The following is an 8,324-nucleotide window of genomic DNA, read 5'->3' as shown; positions in this document are numbered from 1 at the left end:
AAATATATGCTCTAGTTCAACCATAAGTTACTGAGCTAAATTATGGGTGAAATTCTATGATCTGTTATGCAGGAGGTCAGAGTAGATGATTGATCTAATGTGCATGTTTTACCTTAAAATCTATGGCTTTACAAATCTGTGAACATAAGAAAGGCCATACTAGGTCAGACCAAAGTTCCATCTAGCCCAGTATCCTGTCTTCTGACAGTCGCCAATGCCAGGTGCCCCAAAGGGAATGAACAGAACAGGTAATCATCAAGTGATCCATTCCTTGTCTTCCATTCCCAGGTTCTGGCAAACAGAGGCTAGGGACACCATCCCTGCCCATCCTGGCTAATAGCTGTTAATGGACCTATCCTCCATGAATGTATCTAATTCTTTTTTTAGCCCTGTTATAGTCTTGACCTTCACAACATCCTTTGGCAAGGAGTTCCACAGGTTGACTGTGCGTTGTGTGAAAAAATACTTCCTTTTGTTTGTTTTAAACCTGCTACCTATTAATTTCATTTGGTGACTCCTCATTCTTGTGTTATGAGAAGGAATAAATAACACTTCCTTATTTACTTTCTCCACACCAATCATAATTTTACAGACCTTTATTATATCCCCCCTTAGTTGTCTCTTTTCCAAGCTGAAAAGTCCCAGTCTTATTAATCTCTCCTCATATGGCAGCCATTCCATACCCTTAATTATTTTTGTTGCCCTTTTCTGAACCTTTTCCAATTCCAATGTCTTTTTTTTTTTTTTTTTTTTTTTTTTTTTTAAGATGGGGCTGTCACGGTTCCTCCCCCACTCTGAACTCTAGGGTACAGATGTGGGGACCTGCATGAAAAACCTCCTAAGCTTATCTTTACCAGCTTAGGTCAAAACTTCCCCAAGGTACAAAATATTACACCTTGGACTGGCCGCTACCACCACCAAACTAATACTGGTTACTGGGGAAGAGCTGTTTGGACGCGTCCTTCCCCCCAAAATACTTCCTAAAACCTTGCACCCCACTTCCTGGACAAGGTTTGGTAAAAAGCCTCACCAATTTGCCTAGGTGACTACAGACCCAGACCCTTGGATCTTAAGAACAATGAACAATCCTCCCAACACTTGCACTCCCCCTTTCCTGGGAAATGTTGGATAAAAAGCCTCACCAATTTGCATAGGTGACCACAGACCCAAACCCTTGGATCTGAGAACAATGAAAAAGCATTCAGTGTTTTACAAGAAGACTTTTAATAAAAAATAGAAGTAAATAGAAATAAAGAAATCCCCCCTGTAAAATCAGGATGGTAGATATCTTACAGGGTAATTAGATTCAAAAACATAGAGAACCCCTCTAGGCAAAACCTTAAGTTACAAAAAAGATACACAGTCAGAAATAGTTATTCTATTCAGCACAATTCTTTTCTCAGCCATTTAAAGAAATCATAATCTAACACATACCTAGCTAGATTACTTACTAAAAGTTCTAAGACTCCATTCCTGGTCTATCCCCGACAGAAACCAGCATATAGACAGACACACAGACCCTTTGTTTCTCTCCCTCCTCCCAGCTTTTGAAAGTATCTTGTCTCCTCATTGGTCATTTTGGTCAGGTGCCAGCGAGGTTACCTTTAGCTTCTTAACCCTTTACAGGTGAGAGGAGCTTTCCCCTGGCCAGGAGGGATTTCAAAGGGGTTTACCCTTCCCTTTATATTTATGACAGGGGCGACCACATCTGCACATAGTATTCAAGATTTGGGCGCACCATGGATTTATAGAGAGACAATATGATATTTTCTGTCTTATTATCTATCCCTTTCTTAATGATTCCCATCATTCTGTTTGCTTTTTTGACTGCCACTGCACATTGAGTGGATGCTTTCAGAAAACCATCCCCAATGACTCCAAGATCTCTTTCTTGCGTGGTAACAGCTAATTTAGATGCTGTCATTTTGTATCTATAGTTGGGATTATGTTTTCCAATGTACATTACTGTGTTGTATTTTTGTAATATACTGTATATTAAAGAGACAGGAAATAAGTGATGGTTAATATTCCATTGTTAATGTTCCCTATAGCATTCTCTTTTTTCAGCATTCTAAACAACTGAATTTGACCTCTTTGACAATAAGGAATAGAAGGCCCCAATACTGGAAATGGAAGGGAAAAATCCTAGTTGGTACAGAGAGGCTGAATGGCTTAACAGGTCTTTTCTAGCTCTCATTTCTATGATGGTTGTGCTGTATGTTAGTCACATCCTATTATTTTTCTTATTCCCACTCTTGACTTTGGTTCACTTGTTTTTCTCATGCACCTATTACATTGTCTTTTAGGTTGTAAGATTGCTTAGGCAGGGACTGTCATTTACTTCATGTTTGTACAGTGCCTACCACAATGAATATGTCTACATTGCAGCCTGAGTAGCCACCCATGCCACAATGTCCACCCTGGCAGGGTCACAACTAATATGCTTTATAAGCAAAGTCTGTATCAGTTTAGGGTTTTTTTTCCCCTACAATGTCAAAAGTCTCCAATATTAGAAATAAAAGGTAAAAAGCTAAACAAGCCAAAACCCACACCAAGCATGTTCCCAGCATGCCTTTTACCTTATTACCTAGCAACTCTAATGCACTGTATATTGTAGCCATAATTTAAGATCAATGAATAAACTAACAAACTAGCTGATGATAGTTATGTGTGAGCTTGGATCTATTCTGAAACTGCTTCTCATAGTTTACCTGGGTATTAAGAATGTATAAAACTTGACATCTGATGATAGAAAAGTATTTTTCCATTCTCCCCAGGTGCTTTGAATTTAAGTGTCAAAAACTGAAAATGTGACTTTGATAGTCTGAGACTGATTCCATGCACCCTTTTCTATTTGCAACTGCAATATTAGTCATTAAGGCAACCATTTGTGTCCAAAGCTCACTGAAGTTAATAGGACAACCACCACTGGCTTAACGGGCCTTTGGATCTGGTATCTTAGAACATTGTTAGTGTGGCAGAGATGCCATCCCAGCACACATCCTTCAGGGCAAGGCACAGCACTGCAGCAGCTCTGCCTCAGGTTCTCCAGACACTTCCCTCGGGTTCCCCAGAAACCTCAGCACACTTCATTTGCAGATACAGCTTAGTCCTCCAGCCAAGGCACTGAGAAAGTCCAACCCCCATCCAGAGCTGCAGACCCCCCATATAAAAGGCCAACATTAAAACAAACCAGAAGAACTTTCCACCCCACTACACCCAGCTTTCATGCCACCTACCTTTCAGGTGGACACCAGCTGCAGCAGCTTGCCTTAACACACCCCCACAGGTACCTGGTAACATATCATATCAATAGCCTATCAGGCCTACCTTCCCACAGGGAGGCTATGACAGCCCACAATCTTCACTCAGCCCCTGGTCACAGCCAGGCTTCTCACACACGCTCCCCTTCCTAGCCAGCCTCTAACTGCTCCTTCCAGGCCTGACACCTAGCACAAGTGCAGCAGGGTGGGGCTGACTGGGTGACTGCAGCTTGTCAGCCCCTTCCTGGCCAGTTTGGGTTCATACACCCCACCACGCTATGGACAGTTTTCTGTTGTGCTCTATTCCTTATTGGAATTGTGGGCCAGATTATTTAGTCTGCTAAATTCATTTTGTACTATGTAAACCTCACAAAGTGAATTTAAACTGGCCAGTGATTCCCCCTGGGAACTCCCTTGTTCAAGAGGAATCACTCCCCCCGGTGTAGCCTCCATGCTCCCCAAAGTGGAAGCTAAACCCTTGCTGCTTTAACTACTAGCAGGGCTGGGGATCAGGGAGCTTCATTTGGCTCCCTGCACCTGCCGCTGGCCAATACAGCCATTATTTTCTGTTTCTTCATTATTTTTAAGAAAAAAATAAAATAAAATCTTATCAGTGCATGACATATTTAACAACATGAACCATTATATGAGTGTAACCATTAGTTGTATGTGGTGCAGTTGTAGTTGTGTCGCTCCCAGGATATTAGAGAGACAAGGTTTGGGAGGAAATATCTTTTACTGGACCAACTTCTGTCGGTGAAAAAGACAAGCTTTTGAGCCACACAGAGCTCTTTTTCAGGTCTGGGAACCATTAGTGATAGTTACACAAATTGTCAAATACTTACCCTGTTCTTTCTCCATTCAGTGTTCCAGACCTATGATTTTAATAATATTTATTACTGATTTTATTGAATAACGGTTGCTTTAAAATGTAGCTAATTTAATTCATTTGCAAATGAGTTTTCACAGTAATCTCGCGTATCATTCTTCAATATTCTTTGCGGTGGGGGGTTGTTGGTCCAATTCAGTGTTCCTCCATGGGTGGAATGGTCATAAAAGTCAATTGGAGTGTGTGGGGTTGTAAGGCATTGAAATATTATTGCAACCTAAAGCAAAGAAAATCTCGCTCCCCCTCGCTCCCTGCATAGCCTCACCTGTTAAGGACAAATCTCTCCAAACACACACGCATACACACACACTCTATTTGTGATGAAAAATGCTGTTAAAAAAATCAACAGAACTAGAAACAGAGCCTGCAATATCTACACATTGTAATCTGATGAATAGGGCACTACCAAATTCATGGTCCATTTTGGTCAATTTCATGGTCAGAGGATTTAAGGACAAATATTCTCTGTCAATCTCTCAACACACACACACACATTACACAGACTTATTATCATCATTGATACATTTTTTATTCTTACTTCTATAGTAAATAAAAGGAGGTTGTGGGAATGTTTGGCTTCAGATAAGGGGTTTCCAATCTGAAAAGTTTGAGAAATGCTGCTCTGATTCCATCCCTTGTGATTTTTAATGAGCAGTCGGAGGTGATCATGGTCCGCTTACCCCCTGAAAGATATTAGCTCTCCTGTGCAGACATGCTTCATCTTGTTGTCTATGGTAGAGCAGCCATGTTTGTTCATTTTACACTCGCAGATAGGCCACACATTTTTATTCACAGACCTCCTAGAATTCTTATTAGCCTCTGTAACAAAACGGCCTTCGGTGGGACACTCCTGAGAGTATTAATTCAGGACAAATTGCTTAAAGCAGGGCAGTCACAGCCCAAGACTGGGGATCCTTCACTACTATGGCACACCAAACCAGCCAAACAGAGAGGACTTCAGTTTTACCCCACTGTTTACCAGAGGGTCATACAAGCAATTCCCTCAGACACTCCAGTTTCCCAGTATCACCACCAGCACCACTCCTTATGGGGATGAATGATTTAACCTGGAATTGGTCCTGCTTCGAGCAGGGGGTTGGACTAGATGATCTTCAGGGGTCCCTTCCAACTCTGATATTCTATGATTCTATGAAAACCAATAGCCCAGTAAAAGAAAAAAGGTTCTCCCGATCCCAAAGGGCCAAGTCCCAGACCCCAGTCAATATACAAATTAGATCTTACCCACAAATCATGCTGTTGCCAATCCTTTAGAATCTAAATTGTAAAGGTTTATTCACCAAAAGAAAGAAATATAGATGAGAGTTAAAATTGGTTAAATGGAATCAAATACATACAACAATTGCAAAATTCTTAGTTCAGGCTTGTTTCAGGCTTGATGGGATTACTGATGATTTAAACCAGTCAAGTCTCTGGAGTACAAACATCCCAGCTTGGATGAGTTGTTCAGGGCTTCAGTTTTAAGCACAGTTCCTCCAGAGGTCAGAAGCAGGACTGGAGACAAAATGGAGGGGTTTCCAGGGCCTTTTATATCCTCTGCCATGTGGAAGGACCCCTTTGTTCTTAATGTGGAAAATTACAGCAGGAAGATGGAGTTTGGAGTCACATGGGCAAGTCACATGTCCATGCATGACTCAGTTTGCAGGCGGCAGCCATTGCTCACATGCTACCTTGAATATTCCCAGGAAGGCTCCTCAGATGTGGATTGGAGTCTCCCAAGGTTCATTGTCAGTTAAGTGATTCTTGATTGATTCTCAAGAAGGACTATTCTGAGTAAGCGCTTCACTGATGCGATTTAGAATCAAACACATTGAGATACAGATATAGAATCAAACACATTGAGAATAGCCAATATTCATAACTTCAAACACAAAAATGATACACACATACAGACAGCATAATTATAACCAGCAAATTACAACCAAACACAAAAATGATACACACATACAGACAGCATAATTATAATCAGCAAATTACAACCTTTTCAGAGACACCTTACTTGACCACCTTTGTACAAGTTTGGCACAACTATAGGACCTTGGTTGCAACAATGATCTATATGGTCACAGTTCATGTCAATAACGTCACAACCGCATTTAAAAAAAAAATCTTTTCTGCCTGTGGAATAAGCAAATCAACAAGAACTGACCCACACCATCTTTATTATGTGGTGAAAGTTTTCCATACCAGTAAGTGCCATTGTTGCTCTTTGTACTTGTTCAATGCTGTATTAATTCCCTCGTGTATACCAGCCAGAGCAAGGCCACTGAAATGGCATTTCACTGTGTTATGTTACATCTGACCTAATGCTGTGGTGAGAATCTGGGAAGGATGCCCTGTCCAAACCGCTGCTGCCTCTAGACAGTCCAGCTGTGGATTTTGCAGTCTGCGAGTGTAGTTCCCTGTAATTTCCATTTCAGTGATGTATGTTAACCTGTGCTTGGTGTGTCGCCTTGCTGTGGATTTGCGCTGTCCTCTCACTTGGGACCTGGTGCTGGCCCTGTGCAGCTCACCCAACTCCGGCTGAGACAAATGCATGCACTTCACACTGGTGCTGTCAATATCGGCGTTTATATCATATCAGTGTGAACGGAATATCACATGGGGTTGGGGACCCACTGACTGCCCTGGCATGATGTTACCTTGCTGACTATGAGTCTTATCCCGGAGTAGGCTTGGCAGGATTCAATTCAAGTTGATAGATGTTGGTAAAGATCAGTTTCAGCTGCGCACTGAAATACATGAATCAAAGTATCCATCGGTAACAGTGGGTGCCAGTGCAGCTCCCCCCTGCAACTTGCGCCTGCAGGGATCGGGTGTCACTGGCCCTGTAGCAGCACAGGGAGCCCTCTCCACCGCTGCTGGCACGGACCCGCTCTCTTCCTCTCCAGCTGGGAGTGAGGAAGCTGTCCCCGGGCAGGGTCTGGCCTTCCCCACAGCCAGGGGCTCACTCGCCTCACGGCCCTGACCAAAGCTCTCTGATCTGCCCTGCCAGGACCGCAGCCTCCCCCACATCTTATGCTTGGGGGTGGCTTGGGCTCCTTGGCCATGCAGGGAGCCCCCTAGAGGCCCTCTGTCAGTACTGCCCTAACCCAACTCCCCCTTAATCTCCTGCAGCTGTAAAAATTAAAACCACTGTAAATAATAATAAAAAACCCCTTAGAAACAAAAATCAATATTAACTGTCAAAATTAGAAAAAAATAAAAATCACATCCTTCCAAGTCTGCCCATGAGGCTAAGCTCTTTCATGAGACTAGGTGTAAACCTGATGCTTATGAAGTTCTTCTGCTTAAAGAAATGGTTTTGCCAGGGCTGACTGTGATGAGTCGGAAGGAAAACTTACATCTTTGATATGCTCAAGGAGCTCATTTACGCAGCTAGGTGTTGCCAGCAAGAAATATATTAAATCTGAATGAAAGCTTTAATTTGGTCCCTTTGTAGGCACTGAATCGTAGAATCATAGAATATCAGGGTTGGAAGGGACCCCAGAAGGTCATCTAGTCCAACCCCCTGCTCAAAGCAGGACCAATTCCCAGTTAAATCATCCCAGCCAGGGCTTTGTCAAGCCTGACCTTAAAAACCTCTAAGGAAGGAGATTCTACCACCTCCCTAGGTAACGCATTCCAGTGTTTCACCACCCTCTTAGTGAAAAAGTTTTTCCTAATATCCAATCTAAACCTCCCCCACTGCAACTTGAGAACATGACCATTTAATCAGATTATTGCTATTTGTACTCACCACCCATCGCTGAATTGTAACCTATGCCCCTTTATTTTGCTGTTTCAATCTCCCACTGTTTGCTTTGTCACCTTCAGGGTTCAAGTGGTGATTGTCAGAGCCAAGTGCTCATGGGAAAAGCTGAAAGCCATTTTGGGAGTCTTTGCTGAAATTTATGTAAAGCCCGTATCTCAGTATTACCCAACCTCTCTGATCATCTGCACCTCAACCACAGCCCTCCATCTTCATAGTGGCGTCCTTGTAACAGAGAATACGCAGCAAGCCATTCTGGGAAGGGATATTATTGATTCAGGCTTGGATATTCCATCATCCTCAGGATCCAGGTTGTGGCAGCTGGCAGCATATGGGAAAAGCCCACCACAGGACACTTTGAAAACCCTTTTGGCATAGCAAAACCACAGAGGGCTTAGCTTAA

This window comes from Lepidochelys kempii, chromosome 7 (assembly GCF_965140285.1).
Source record: "Lepidochelys kempii isolate rLepKem1 chromosome 7, rLepKem1.hap1, whole genome shotgun sequence".
NCBI classification, from domain to species: domain Eukaryota; kingdom Metazoa; phylum Chordata; order Testudines; family Cheloniidae; genus Lepidochelys; species Lepidochelys kempii.
The sequence above is the reverse complement of the archived record's forward strand: the minus strand, read 5'-3'. Positions refer to the sequence as shown.